The sequence below is a fragment of the Phacochoerus africanus genome, chromosome 3 (assembly GCF_016906955.1).
Source record: "Phacochoerus africanus isolate WHEZ1 chromosome 3, ROS_Pafr_v1, whole genome shotgun sequence".
NCBI classification, from domain to species: Eukaryota; Metazoa; Chordata; class Mammalia; order Artiodactyla; family Suidae; genus Phacochoerus; species Phacochoerus africanus.
This window is the reverse complement of record NC_062546.1, coordinates 174,078,948-174,095,270: the sequence shown is the minus strand read 5'-3', so window position 1 is coordinate 174,095,270 and position 16,323 is coordinate 174,078,948. Positions and strand designations below refer to the sequence as shown.

Here is a 16,323-nt window from a genome sequence, read left to right as displayed (position 1 = left end):
ACTAATATGATAAACATAAAATTGCATTTTAAAAGAAAACACCAAACTACATAGGTAAAATCAGTGCAAATTTCATTGTATAATGACTTCAATGAACTCTTATTCAACTAATATTTAAAAACTTGAACAAAAATCTCATTTGTGTGTTTAAGATCCCTTAAGAATATAAATATATAAATTGATTTAACTTGATATCAAATTTGTGACTGCTAGAAATCTTGCATGTCCATATAGCTGCTAGTTTTCAGAGAAAAATCCTAGTTGTTTCAAGCCATTGAACATGACAATAGCAAAAATGAGATTGACCATTAACTCTAGTAACTGCCTTTGCCTTCACCTTAAGCTTTTAGTTAACCAAATGAATGAATGGCTGCTAACTCTCTTAAAGAATTATTACTTAATTTAATCTGTGTGATCTTGTGGACAAACCCAAGATTCAATATCTCCTCCATGCAGATGACTTCTAAATCTGTATTGCTAACCTTGACCTCTCTCTTCACTTCCAGACTCATATTTTCAAATGCCTCTTCCTCATAGTTTGCCCTTCTTCACAGTTCCTAAGGTCTCAGGTAAGCTGTGAGTACCCCCATCTCCTGTCCCCCATAAATAGGAAACTGTCAGGTCCTATACATCCTATATCTGCAACATCTCTCATAATACATTTATGGATTCTCCTATTCTAACGATTATCTTCTAATCTCTCACTACTGCTTACTTAAAATAACTCAGTAGTCTAGTTAGTCCGAAAAGATGTACTTAATCCACAATCACTAAAATGTCTCCTATTTTTTTTCCTAGAAGCTTTATAATATTAGCTTTTACATTTATATCTATGAACCATTCTGAAGTAGTTTCTTATATAATGTAAGGCACACATGGAGATCCTTTTTTCTTTTCTTTTATATATGGTTATCTACCTACTCCACGCTGAAGGCTTCAAAGAAGAAAAATGACACAGTCCAGTTTTCCTTTTAAGATAGTCACTCTGTATGCTATGCAAAGGATAATGTGAGACTCCTTATCAAGGGAAACAAACACTTCTAGGACACTGTCCCTGTTTGCACTTACCGCTATCCATTCTTTTTGCTTAGACTTCCCTTCCTTCTATTATCTCCTGCTTCCAGATACTCCCACTGTTTCCACCCACTCTTTCTTTTTCATCTGGATTATTCCTCCTCAGATGAAGTGAAGGAGCCAGATGAGGGAGAATATGAAGATGGAAGAGAAAGCCATTCATAGATTGAGAAGGCCTGGGAAGAAAAAGCTGGAGACAGTTCAGAACACAAGTGCCTGATTAACTTAGGAGAGGGCATGATACATCTCTTCTAATATATACCTTTTGACCTTCTTACTCTTGATAGTTCCTTCTCTGGATCCACAAATCATTATCCTCACAGCGGCTCACCTGTAACCCTGGGCATCAAAGTAGTCCTGAGATGCCTTTTGGTCGCATTCTCTCGCTAGTTTGCAGAACCTTAAATTTGCACAATTTCAAAAGAAGCCCTTATGGTTGATATACGTTGAAATAAATGTACGACTCTAATAAGTATATACATGTAGAAATGATTATTTTAAGAAATATTTGTTAGCACCGGAGAAATGAGTACAATGTAAAGCAATAAATGGACCATTCCAAGTTGTCCCTTCTTGCATACATCTTGAATGACATGTGAGTTCCTTAAAAAAAGTCAGTGATTTTTGTGTTGTGTGTTTCTACTACATACTACTTTGTATGAGTTCTATGACTGCAACACACTGAATGCATTCTAACTTACTGAAGGGAATTCACAAACTGTTTTAACCATACTCTGTTAACACTCAAGTAACAGCTTCATGACTAGATGAAAAGGTGCTTCCTCCCTCTTACACTTCAGAAGCAATGCAGGGACAATTTCTAATTTGCCCCCTCTGCTACAGCCATATGCTCTGAAATGCAAGTGAGAGGGGCAGATGTATCATCTGGGAAATGATCCAAATTCATGACCTCCTTGGAGCCAAGGGTACTGTGTGCGCAATGTCAACCCTGGATGCAATACCCAGGGATTCTAATTCATGGAAACAGAGAATGAAAAGGCACAGAGAAAGAAGAAGAAAAATAAAAGTCTACTGATTTCTTCATCTGCAATAAGCAATTGGCACATCATTTGTTTTACTAATGCTGAACAAGCAAGTATTTTCATTCCAGAGAACTAATGGGGTTTCCTTAATCCTTGTAGATTCCAGCAGTAAAGTCAGCTCTTTAGTAATAGGGCTATGAGTTGATGTCTTCCAAATTCTCATGTCATTCCTATGCCGAATCTCATGACCTATTCTATGGTAACCTGAGTGTTACATGACTGATACGCACAAAAATTCTGTAGAAGTACCAGAATTTCTGGGCTTCAGAAAGAGAAAAACCAGAGTATTTGGTACTAAAAGGAGACCATCTGGAAGGACAGCTTTTGTTGGAATGAACAGGACTGGTTTTGATTTGTTTCAGTACCTAAAGGATCTGCCAAACACCTTCTCATATACTACTCTTTGGGTGTGGTCACGACAAGGAATTCACTCTGAAGGGCATTCTAAGAGTTCGGAAAAAAAAAAAAAAATCTAATTAACATCTGATCAATGTCCCACATAGGCAGTGACAACAAATAGCCAGATAAGCCTCTTCTTGCCCACTTTACCACAGGGCATGTTATAATCTGATAAAAGCTCCTTTGTAAACCCTATTTTATTTCTTCCTATAACAATGAGTCATTATAAGAATCTCTAGACAGTGTAATAAAACTTAGCTTGTAACTACAAATATAACCAGAACTTTTTATTATGTGGTTCCTTATGAAGGGAATTTTCCATTTCATTCTTTCTCAGTGTATTATGGACATCATTCTCAACTCTGTTCCTATGTCATAAGGCTTTCTATATATTTCTAAGGAGTATTTTAGGTTGGTTTGTTTAGTCAAAAGTAATCCAGACCCAGAGAGATAAAACCATGTCTGGCTGAATGTGTGTTCTACTATGCATTGGGACCAATGGATGGCTTATTTGAATTCAACCATTTTACAAAGAATAATCATTCATTCATTCAGCAAACAATTGTTAGACTTGAGACTTCTGCTTCCAGTTATGTATTAATTCTCAAAATCCTGGTGATAAAATACAAGCAGATCTTGGATAAATTAAAACAAATATACATTTAAATGCACTGTTTAGCTCATAGGAAATTAAAGGAAATCCTGAAACAAAGCAACCCTCAAAAGGGCCTACATCCTTAGCACAGCATGGGCTGAAAAACCTCAACCCCCAAACACACTTCCTTCAGCAAATGGAGTCGAAGAAAATCTGTCTTTACTCTGGCTCTAGAAAGGGAAAACAATAATGAAAAAATATCCTTATTTCTCTTTTGGAATTTTCAACCATAGGACTTTCCTTTTGGAGGTACGAAATTAATTTCTCCCAGTTAATTAAGCTGCCAGTCAATAAATTATATAAAGGTGGTTCCAGGTCAGTAGTATTCTGCTAGTACTTCCATAGGAAACAAATCTGAATCCTCTCTGGAGAAAAGCACATGAAAACTAGGTTCCCCCAAATCCTCACACATTAAATCCAACTAAATATGATATCCTGAACGGAAATTACCAAACTCATGAAGACAGAATTACCATGGATGAGAATCAGCAGAAACGTTAAAGACATTTAGATCCCACATTGGAATCAGAAGATGCTTCTAGAGAAATTGCTCAGAATGAAGCACAGAATCAAGGAGACAGAAAAGTATGAAAGAGTATTTAGGAGACACGGCTGAAGAGTGAGGTCTAATGCACATCTAGTAAGAGTCTCACTGGGGAAGAGAGGCACATTAACAGATATAATTTCTGAGAAGGGAGATAAAACATTAAGAGAAAGCCAAAGGAGACATACCATATACCAAGCAAGACAATATAAAGAAATCTATAGCAAGACATAGCAGTGACAGTGAACACTGAAGACAAAGACAATTTAAAAGTATCCAGAAAAAAGACTGATCTCTGGTCAAGAGAGGCCAATTAGACTGATGGCCGACTTTTCGTGGTAAAAGCCAAAAGACAGTAGAACAGGATCTTTAGTGTGCTACTAGTTTATACTCGATAAAACTAATTTTCAAGAACAAGAATGTTTCTTGATAAACAACATAGAATGTAATCAACAGATCATCATTAAAGGAATGTCTGAAGAACAGACTTCAGAAAGGAAAAAGGTCCTAGAAGGAAGATCTGAGATATGAGAAAGAATGGTGAGAAAATAACCTGGCAAATACAACAGTAAATTTGAACAAATATAAGTGCAGAAAATATTAATATTAGTATATAATCTGTAGGGTCAAAAAATAAGGAAAACATGGAAAAGAATATAAAAATTGGAAGGGAGTTAGGAGAGCTAAAGTATTCTAAGTTCCTTGTACTGTTGAGAAAAGGATTAAGTATGGACTGATTTTAGATTTTTAAGCATGTATGATAAAATGGAGTGTGTATTTTTCAAAGTAATATAAAAAAGGATTAAAAATGAAATGAAAGAAGAACTCATTCTAAGAGGATAAGAAAGAAGGAAAAGAGACAGAAGTGGCTGGTATATAAAAGAATATGATAGACATGAATCTAAGTATGTGAGTAATCTTAATAAATGTAAATGTGCCAAATTTTCAGTTACAATTCAGATCTTCAGACCAAACACAAAATCGAGAAAGCATAAGAGGAGGTGTGTACATAAAAACACAAAGACATGGACAGTTTAAAAAACAAAAGTATGCAGAAGCACATATAAGAAAAAGACTTAGCAAATACTGAGCATAGGACACCAGCTCTATGCCAGACACTGCTCCCGGACTGGGCCCCAAGTCTGTGTGGACTTCATATTCTGTATGCAGGGAGACAGAATTAGGTTAAACACACACACACACACACACACACACACACACACACACTACAGATTGTGATAAGTGCTATGAAGAAGTTAACAGAGTGACAGAATCTGACTTGTCTACTTTAGATGAGGCAGCCAGGAAAGGTAGCTTTGAAGAAAAGAGCACTTAATCTGAGAACCAAATCAGAAGGAATCAGCCACATGAAGGGGAAGGAGATCATTCTGAACAGAACAGAGTCATGCAAAGGGCCCGAAAAGAGAACAAGTTGGTCTGCTGAAGAGACAGCAAGCAGGAAACATGGGCCAAGTGTCCAGAAGAAGTGGGGACAAGATCAGCAAGGTAGCCGAGGAAGGTACCGTAATCCCCTGGGCCTTGGGGATTACGGTAAGAACTGCAGATTATTTTCTATGAACGAGGGGCGCTATAGGAGGATTTTAAGTACTGAGGACATGATTTGATTCTTGTTTTCCAGAGATCCCTTTGGCTCTTGTGAGGAGAATGGAACTGTAGAGAATGTGGAAGTGAGGAAGCTGCTGAAGGCCTGAGGTGATGGTGGCCTGGGCCAGGCTTGGAAGGATAGCTTTGGGGTGCATTCCCATGGGACCAACCTGATTTCCCGCCAGACTAATGGGATTAGAAAAGTGAAAAGTGAAGGCTGACTCTGCATTTGTAAGACCTTCCAGGCTCACGCAGAAGGGCCCCCTTGTAGCTGTTATATTTTCCTCTCAGGTGAAGATGGCCTATTAGAGGAACACACTTCAAAATATAATTCAAGTTAAATTTGATGGAGAGAAATCGTTGTACAAAAGAGTGGAAGATTTGGACATTTCTTTGCTGAAGGAGACAGTGTTCAACCAGACTTGGAGGCATGTGTCCATGGACAGGAAAAGGACCCCCAGAGTGTGAGTACCACCTAGTCTGAAGGCCTCAGAATGGAGGCCCTGTTTCAAACCAAGATTCTCTGATCTTCGCCAAAAAGCACAATGATGGAAAGTATGGAAATTCTGATGGAAACTTCTAAAATTCATCAGTGTTTCCCAAACGTTAGCAATTTGTGTCACACAACTTGATAACATTTTTCCATGTTCGCGTATCATTTTATGTTATTTTCTTATTTATATTCATTAAAATATCCTACTTCTAATATTTTATTTTTTTAAAGTAGCACTGTTATACATAGAAAAATAATATTTTACAAATAATGCACTAATATATATGCATAGTTTCAAAAACTAAAAAGTGTTTATCCATATAAATCACTTCAAATAGTTCATGAACCACTAGGTCACTAAACTAACCAATCATAGCATTTTCTCTGAGATCTGTTAGTATAAAGAGTATAAACTGGAGCTTTCATCACTAGTTTGACACCAATATTTCTAAATACATTTAATAATTTAGTTGCCTCTCTCTGAGGGCAATATCATGATATTTTATAAAACCATCTGCTTTTTTCCTCCCTCTTTCTTTGTAGTTGTAGTTTCCTGGTTTAAAAGTCAGGCACATTTTAAAAAATGATGGTTTAATAAAAGGGTTTTTATTCAAAAGGTAACTTTGAACAGCTTTGTTCTATTTTGATGGCGTGGAATTTGTAAGTTGTTTTGTGTGGGTGTGTGGTTTCTAATTATCAATAGAGTGGGAATGGATTTGCATTTGCTTATTTTAGCAAGGAGAAGTAATCTAGGTTGCTTCAAGTTTTCTCTCTAATTTTTGCATATTCATCACAAACCCTCTTATTATAATTCTGCTTTTATTGGACCCAGTTGGGCACTACGAACCTCTGAAAAAAAGAACCTTTTTGTAGCATAGCATGAAGTGGGTGCCTTACTGAATAAATTTCAAAGACTAAGTTCCTGCCCTCTAGGATGCCAAAAATTGACAGGGGAGTTTAACATTCCCTAAATATGTTTTTCATTGGCACATTTTCCAGCAACCCATAAATGAGGTAGCTCACAGTGAACCCTCTCCCTATTCCCTTCCTCCCCAAGTACTTTTGAGCCCCAAATTGGTTCCCAGTGTGACTTCGGGGTTCAGCCTCTCATCTCCTTCCCAGAAACTATCCCTTTTCCTGTGGTTCTTCTGTGCATATTCTGTGCCAGTCCCCATGCTAAATCATCTCATTTGTACAACAGTTCAATGATTAGATTCAGCTCGTGAAATTTTAGAATGCTGGAAAAGTTTTTACTTTTTTAAACCCATACATTTTTCATTGCCCAATTTATTCATAAATATAGTCTCAATGTAAAAATGCAAATTCTACAGATAAAGCAGACGTCCCCCTTGAGCCCCAACCTCATCTTCCTCCTCTCAGTAAAGGTAATCACTGTTCCTTTTTCCATGTATTTGCATTTACGTATAAGCACATGGTATCTCCACTGTTTGCATTTCTATGATTGCTACTAAGCTACAAGTACCTTAGGGGCAGGATCCACAGTCTACACAACCTCGTATCTGTAGTACCTGGCACAGTGTCAGGCACACAGTAAATGCTCAATAAGTACTGGCTGAATAAAAAGAGTTCTCATTTGTTCCTTCTCTTTTGTTCAGTAGATAACAGAATTTTCCTTCCTATATGAGGGGAGAAAAGGCCTTGGGATTATTAATAGTCTAAGCAAGTCATGATTATTGATCAAAGGTGATTGAAAAACAGCCTGAGGGGGTCCTTTGGAGCTCTTTGGCTCTGGAGCAGAAGTGTGAGCAAGAACAGGTAAGAGAATTTAAAAAGTGTCACAGAGCCTGGAGACACCTGCAGTTAAACAAGCCTAGATACTAGGTGAGACCTTTGACTGGGGAAGCTGGCCAGGGCTTCTCAGGGAGGCGGGCCTTCAAAGAGTTCAGCTGGGGCTCTGAGGCATGAACAAACAGGTCAGACAGCAGTAGAGTAGCTCTGTGAGTTGGGAACATGTGCGATGGGGCTGATCGGGTGGGGTGGGACGTGCTGGTGACAAGAGACAGGCCGCAAGGGCAGGTCAAGACAAGGTGATAGATGTGTGAAAGATACTGAAATGTATCCCTATCCATAGAGCCTAAATACAGGAACAAATGAGGGTTTTTAAGCAGGCAAAACCCTTCTTGAAATATATATATGTCTTTTAAGGCTTTCTTCCCCTACCTCCAAACCAGTATTCACTTATGAAACTCATATGTGCGCATATGCACGCAATTTATCTAATGTAATACTGACATTATCAAAGCCAGTATATTCCTACACATTTCACTCCAATTGGCAATATTATACCTTCCTCAGATATTTAAAAAGCAAAATTTACCCTTTGACATATTTTATATTATTCAACTCAAACTGAGCATCTATTATGTAAGAGCTGATCTTCAGATGTCTGATTGGATTTTAAACTTATCCTTCCAATATTATAAGTTGGCTAATTTTTCTTCTGGGAAAACTTTAGAATTAAAACCATTGCTGAGGACTTCCGTTGTGGCTCAGCAGTTAACGAACCTGACTAGCATCCATGAGGACATGGGTTTGATTCCTGTCCTTACCCGGTAGGTCAAGGATCTGGCGTTGCCATGAGCTATGGTGTAGGTTGCAGACAAGGCTTGGATACTGTGTTGCTGTGGTTCTGGCATAGGCTGGCAGCCACAGCTCTGATTGGACCCCTAGTCTGGGAATCTCCATATGCTGCAGGTGCAGCCCTGAAAAAAGACAAAAACAAAAAAAACAAAATACCCAAAAAGCCATTCCTGGAATGGTTAAACAGCCATTCATTTAACACTGGCAACTTATCTAGAGAAGTTTAAAATGAAAGGTCTTACTATAACCTCTCTGGGTCATTGGAATCAGAAAGTTGCTTTTTTTTTTTTTTTCCCTCCACAACAAATTTACACATAAAGTACCTTCCTTAGAAGTGTGATTTTAAATTCTAGGTCTTAATGGAAACCTTTCTAAAATAATTACATAGGAACTGAAAAGCTTTCTAGGTCTTGCCAAGTCCACTCTTGATAAAAGGCTACCATCATTTAAAGCTAGTGGGTATAGAGACCAACACTTTCACTGAAATAGCTGCATTGCAAAAAGTTTACTTAAGACATCCAAGAGCTAAATATAAAGGGAAGAGGATAGAATTGGTTCTTATAATTTAACATTTATAGTTGCCATGTTTTTAAAAAAAATTGATCTTTTTTTTTGCCCAGGATACATCCAAGTCCATACAATAACATCCTGACTGACAACTGCATTTCTGCGTAATTTTTAAGTCACTTGTTTTCTGTGGCTCCTACTGTTGTTCCTCTCCAGGTGCAGAGCTAGTCCAAAGTTGGGTATAGTTAGCTCAGCCTATAGTGAAGTTTTGATGTCAAACATTCACTTTGGATTTATCAACCAACATGTAATCATTTAATAACATTTTTCATGGCAGATGTTCACTCTGGCATTTAGAAACACGATTAGAATTGTCAGTTCCAAACCACTGTTTTCCAAATGTACAAGACACATATTCCCCATGGATGGTGAAGTTTGAGAGTTCAGCCACATTTGAAGAATCTGACATATATAGAAATAGGCTCTTCTCTTTATAAAATTATTTTTTCATTTGTTCAAACAAAACAATTTAGCAACTATAGATTTTCTGAATCAATGCACACTTAAGCAAAATTTATCTCTAAAGATAAACTGTCAAGTTATGAATTATGAGAGAGACAGGGTAATAAAGAATATTGTGGCTGAGAATTTTGTAATTAAGGGCATAGGGGAAAAAATATGTACTAAACACAACACATCAACAAATGTCTGTTGGAACTCAGAATAGCATAATGTGTCCTGCACATTTATATTTAGGGGGAAAGAAATAGAACACCATAATAAAAGTAGAAAATATAATGAATAGCAACTATAAATAGATATGAATTTTGTAACAAAGTCTGTGATAAACTTTGTACAAAATACATACTTTTTGTATATAGAAGCTTATTCAATGCTTGTGGATTTCAATGGGAGCAGCTGAAAAGAAGAAAGACAAGTGCTGTGCCAAATTACTCTTTCTGTGATCGATGGTGGGTCTGGGGAAATTTGAGGATTTTAATAATAGTTTAAGTTATTAAATCAGGTGAAACTGGTAGCCATGATGTTTGAATTTATAAAACAAGAGGTTGCTTAAGTAGAATTCAATAGGTCAGACTAGCTGGGCCTGAATATTGGCATTTTATTCTTGTTTTCTTATCTACTGAAACTCACTCCAGCTTAAGTGGTGATTTCTCAATTTCCAAACCTAGTAAAATGTAAGCATCTTCTCAAATCTTGTAACACTGGACTATTTCTTCCTGAAAAACCTTCATCTACTCATCCTTCAGAGACAGGATCTCTTTACAAGACATAATCCATCGAGGACACTACTGAGTTTAAACTGACCTGTCTTTTTTTTTTTTTTTCTTTCTATTCACCAATGAGTGAGAACTGATTGTGTTTGCAACTGCAGAGTCATCTACACAGGGCAGACACATCCCTCCCTACCATCCTCTGTCAATTCCCAAGATGGGAGCCCTTTGGGCATATATTCCTTCCTGTGCTGCCACCCAACTGCACTCTGTCCATCTTCCCATGTAACTCACCATTCCACTTTCTCCACCATCCTGGACTCCTCCACCTTGCCTTCTTGAGTCTCCACTATCCTTCCATGGTTGACAAAACACTCTTCACTCCCAATCTCTTCTCTTAAAGTCCCCTTGCCTTTTAGCTTTAAAAAAAAATCTAGCAAGCCACTAAGAATTCTGCTTCTCCTGCAGCCAGGCCACTGGAAGCTGTTCCTTCTCACCCATACCATGCAAATCAAGACTGGGAGAGGGTTCAACTGTCTCCTTATTTCTCATTTCCATCTTCAAGTCCATTGTTCCTCTACCCTTACAGAAAATCCTGACTCCTTCAGAGCTCATGCTAGCCTGCTATATTCCTCTCTACTGCTCTTAATCATCTCACTGTTCCTTCACTACTATATAATTAATACATGAACACGGGCACATAGCTTATGGGTGCCCTCTCTTTCCACTCTATTTCTATCTTATCACTGTTATTATCAAATGTACGTGCCAGGGGAAACCACTGGCCCAAGGGAGGTAAGAGACACAGACAGAAGACCTGGACCTGAACTACAGGTTGCAACCGAGCCCAGCCAAACACTCCTGAGATGAGCAACTCCCAGCCCACCTGAAGATATATGATCAAGAAATAAATGATTACTGTTGGTAGTTATTATGCAGTATGGTTATAGCAATGGCTGACTGATACAGTGAGAATCACAATAGATTCTTTCTTAGTCACTTGCTAAGTCTGATTTAAAAACAAAAACAACATTCAAAGCTTTAGTCTAAGTAGTCTTACTTTTCTTTCCGTTCTCATTACTAATTTCTTAAAAGTATGCCCACATCATCTCTTATATGGACTACTCCAATGGTCTCTTAACTATCCTTGCCTTTTTTTTTTTCAGTCCTCTCAAGTCCCTACAACCACCAAAGTTGATATCACTAGACTATAAAACTGACCACTTTCCTCTGTTTAGGTTTTCTGAGACTGTAGGATACAATTCACATTCTTTCCTTGGGTAGGAGTTGCTCAGGATCTAATCTCTGCTTTTGATTAACCTAGTAGCTTGTCACTCTCCCCTTTGCACTCCTGCTGTGCTGAATTGCTTACATTTTCTTGACCACACCATCATGTACCATGTTTCCATAATTTTCTACGTGCCTGAAATGTGTTAGCTCAGTGACCTTTACTAGTCCTCATTACTCATATATTCAAGTGAATATCCAATCACCTTATATCTTAGCTTTTCTTTCAACAACATCTAGCTACACTTGAACATTCTAGATTGGAAGTTTATACACAAAGCATTTAAGGCAGAATGTGTGGTTTGTCAAGTGGGCAACTTGGACATTAAACTCTCAGCCTTTGCTATAAGACATCCCAGGCACATTTGCTATAACTTATGCCTAATATATGTACATTGCATGCACATTTTCTCTTTTCTGTAACTCAGCTTGGCCCACACATTCACATACATGTACATGTGCATACAATGCATGCAGAGAAGCAAATACTCAAATGATCATATCAGATGTTCTTCTGATCACTGAATTACAGTGGTGAAATTATCCCCTTGTGTCCTTGGTTCAGTTGGCTGAGGTTACAAAGGTTAAGTAAGGATTTATAGGATATCTTGATGTGTGTGTCACGTCTTCCAGCGAGACTATGTCTTACTCCTATATTCTTTTTAGTTCCTGGGATGGTGAGGTGTTAGGCATAAGCTAGTGGCAAATAAAAAGGCCAAAGACATGGGCTTTCCCACACAGTATCTGGGTTTATATCCTAACCTCACTAGTTACCAAAGGGGAGAACAAGGACTTCAATACCTTGATCTTCAGCATCTTCATTAGCAAAATGTGTTAAGATAGTAACTGTACTTAGTGGCTACAAAGCACCTCAGTCTGGAAATATCCCCTAGGTTGCTAATGAGTATTTGCTCATTAATTGATAAACTTGTCTCAGAAAAGGTCTGGACTTACTGCCAACCATTACTTTTACAGACTTGCCTATTTTACAGCTATATAGACAGGTGTTTGAGACTGTAAGAAATTAAAACAGAAATAGGAAAGCTTTTTAGTCCATTTTGCTAATTAATATGTCAGGGCTCATAAAGAAGGACTCATCAGCTTTCTTTAGTACTGCATCATCTTAAAGAGCTGGGTCAGCACAGATCTTTGCAGACAGTCAATACATATTAAAACAGTTCTAAGCAGTAAATCAAAACAAAAAATATGAAGTAAAAAAAAAGTAAAATTTATTAGTCCTTTCTGTCTGAGTACTGAGGTTTCAGTGTCAGTTCAGTATTTAGTAAAAAAAAAAAAAAAAAAAAGGATGGATTCCTTCTCAGACATACTCTATGAGTCTGTGTACAGCCACAATTAAAGCAAAATTGTTTTTAAAAGCTATAAAAAATTTGATGTCATTTTCTCTGGATTCTAATGGTCCCTCAGAACATTTGTCATTTTGGAAAATGGTTTCATTGTTTAAAACATACATTTTGCTGAAGTCATTTCCCCTTGCATTGCTAGGATTTGAACTGTCAGATTTCAATTAGTGAAGTAATTAAGGAAAAAGGTGAAAGATAGCTTCTTGGTTTTTCAAGGCTCTCTAAAACCTGTGATTTGTCTTAAAACAAAAAGCAATTTGCTTATAACTTCTCTGGGTAGGTCTCGCCATTCCATAAACATTAATACCTCTTATATGTGGATGAGGGCCCCATGATTATAAACAGGAGAACCAACATGCCATCTTTCTTGCCTAGAATGAGATGCAATGCACTGCCAGGGGAAGCCACTGAGGTAGATTATTAGACAAATCTCAAGAATACTGGATTGATTCCAGAAAGGGTGAGGGAATACTAGGTTTGGGGCCAAAAATGTTAGAGAGATTTATCTTACCTGAGACTTCGATTCCATCTGCACTCTGAGGAATCAACCATTTAAAGATTAAGCCAAGGAAAGGATGCCAAAAATACTGTCACAAATTTGGGAGGTACCCAAGCCAGACCAACAGATGGAACTTGGCACGGAATGGCTCTCTACACACTAAGTAGCTGACTCAGAAGAAATTTTAACTCAGATGAATTTGTTAAAATGTTGAATATCATCCCAAATAAGAGGATGGATGATAGATCTAGGTCAGCATATACGATTTAATATAACTTCCTGATGGTCTTGGATAATGTGAAAGCTGCCCACATTTCTGTAATTAAAAAGAGACAGAGGGAGATATTCTTTCTTCTGAGCAGAAGAGATATCACTTTTTTTCCCTCAAATATTCTGGAAGAAGGATCTGGGGAAAGGAACGGTGGAACAAAAAGAAGTCAACATTGGCGAGATAAGCATGAGTGATCATGGAATATTGCATGTTACCATTGAAACTGGCAGCTCTTTTAGTGGTCGCAGACTGTAGTAGATGGAGACTATAGTTTTATATTAGGTGAATTAATGGACAAGGACTTTGGGGTTGGTAGATGCAAACTATTATATTTAGAATGGATAAACAATGGGGTCCTACCGTATAGCACAGGGAACTAATGTCCAAATCTGGGGTAGAACATGACGGAAAATAGCATGAGAAAAAGAATGTGCGTGTATATATATATAGGGGGGCTGGGTTACTATGCTGTACAGCAGAAATTGACACAACACTGTAAATCAACTATACTCGCTTAATTAAAAAAAAAAAAAAAGGGAAAGAGTTGCAAGAATCAAAAGGACCCTCAGTTCCTTTTGGCCACGGCCACCAACAAAGCCTGATGGGAAAATGCTATACCTAAGTGCACCTGCACAGGGAGCTGCACTTTATAAAGTGAGGGATGAGTTGTTGAGATCATCACAGTCCAAGACCTTAGTAGCATATTTTTCTTTAAGGTTGCTTTTTATTTTCTCAGTACCGTCTCTGATGTTTTCTAGCATGCTCTCACAAGTTAACTCTAGAGGACACAATTTGAGATGATGGGTCAGGCCTCTTCATTGTGTTTTATCATCTGCTACTTTGGCTCTAAGGGTATCAAATTTCTGGTTGTTTTTAGCATCTGCACTGGTTCCAAAGCCAGCCAGTGCAAAATCTGATGATGTGATAGGATATACAAGCACTTAAAATATAAGAATAGTGACTATTGCAATAACAGTTCATCAGCAACCAAAATCTTTAAAACATCTGCTGTTTCAGTAGTTTGATGCATGTGATAGGAAGACCATTAATAATATGTCTATGACCAGCTAAAATAAAGCTGCCATATAAACCTCACAATTAATCTAACAGCTTTAAAATCATACCATTGTTTACATTTTTCTTTTAATTTGGAAGATTACTTCAATTTTTATATTTAGAGTACATTTTTAGTAATATCATTTTTCATACTACATAAAAACATATCATTAAAATTTACCTAAAATGTTACAGCAATACACAAAGATAATGTTCTCATTTAAAACACGACAATAATTTCTAGTTACTGGCTAACAGTTATTTGTTTGGAAATGTAGTTACATTGGAATAAGATTTGATTTCCTGGAAACTCCAGAAAGTTGATTATTTTTTTTTTTTGTTTTCAAAGACCAAGTTGCTAAACATTCTTTAAAAATATTTCTTCCACTTTTTGTCTTGAAGCCTATCCCAGCAGGTAAAAATGTTTTCATCTTCAAGTATTAAAACATGTAAGAGAACTAAGAACAAGCAGTGCGATGCATTTAAGATGAAAATAATATAGGCTATCCCTGGAGTTCCTTGGGCATGAGAACTTCCTACCCAGACTCCTGAAAATATTTCTAGTAGCAGAGGATTTAATGGAGAAGGATGATGGGAACAAGCAGCATGTGGCAATTTATCACTCCCACAGAAATCTTTTCTTTCACAGTGATCTAACCTCTTAGGCTCTTTATTAGGAGGGGCAGAAAAGAAAAACATCTAAGAGTTGGGAAGTAGCCCTTCCCTGCTGTTATCACTAGTGAATCAAGAGGAAGAAGAAAAGGAAAAGAAAAAAAAAATCATCATCTTGCCCTGGAACGTGATGGAAGTAATGAGGCATCAAGGCCACTTACTGCTGGAAACATAATTGGCACATAAACACAGGAGATGCTTGAGGACCGGAAAGACTTTGTTTCAGAAATGAAGGTATGCCAGCAAATCACAACCCTCCTGTGGTTTGGAGTGGCATTACTAAGAGTAAAATGGCTATTTTCCCCCAATAATGCGCCCTTATAGGGAAGGGGTTACTACTGTATTTACTAGCTCTGTAGCTTTAGGTTTTTTCAACTAATGTGAATAAATGATGCTGAAGGAAGGGCGAAGAAGTAGAAGGCAGGACCACTCAGCAAGAAAAGAAAAACTCGGACTTTAGGCCTGAAGGGATCTCACACAAAACAGAGAAAGAGCCCAGAGACACTCAGAGATCCCTGTGGATTTCCTAGGGCAGCTCCAGGGAGCTCATTCATGACTCCAAAGAAAGATAATACAGTCATTTCAGCCCCAATCCCCTTTGATGACAGGAAAAAAGACACTTATTTTCTCAAGAAGGAAGAAGTGGCCACTTTTTTTTTTTTCTTAATTCTGGAACCCTTTGTCCTGCCACTGTAATGTGAGAGTCGTCATGGAAAAGAATTTCAAATTTCCTTGGGTTTTCTTTGTAGTTTTTTGTTATTCTAAGTGTTCAGCTGGTGTACAGGTGAAAGATTTTCTGGTTTTATAGTTATTTTTTTGGAAACCTTTCTTCCTTCTTCTCAAACATCTGAGTCAGCATACATTATGCCACTATACACACAGCCAAGCAACAATTCATCTTTGTGGAAGTCAGAGATATCTCATGTATTAATTAGCAAGCCTTTCAGTGACAAATGGATGAAAACAGGTTCCAACTGCAACTCAACCACAGCCAGAGATTTCCAGGAAGCAGAATATAAAGTCA

The 16,323-nt window shown here is 37.5% G+C and overlaps 1 protein-coding gene across 1 annotated transcript in view; it reads right to left on the bottom strand.

Moving 5' to 3' along the window:
• PARD3B (par-3 family cell polarity regulator beta) overlaps positions 1-16,323 on the bottom strand; it is a 1,037,082-nt gene that overhangs the window by 356,699 nt on the left and 664,060 nt on the right. The gene's annotated exons all lie outside the window — the stretch shown is intronic.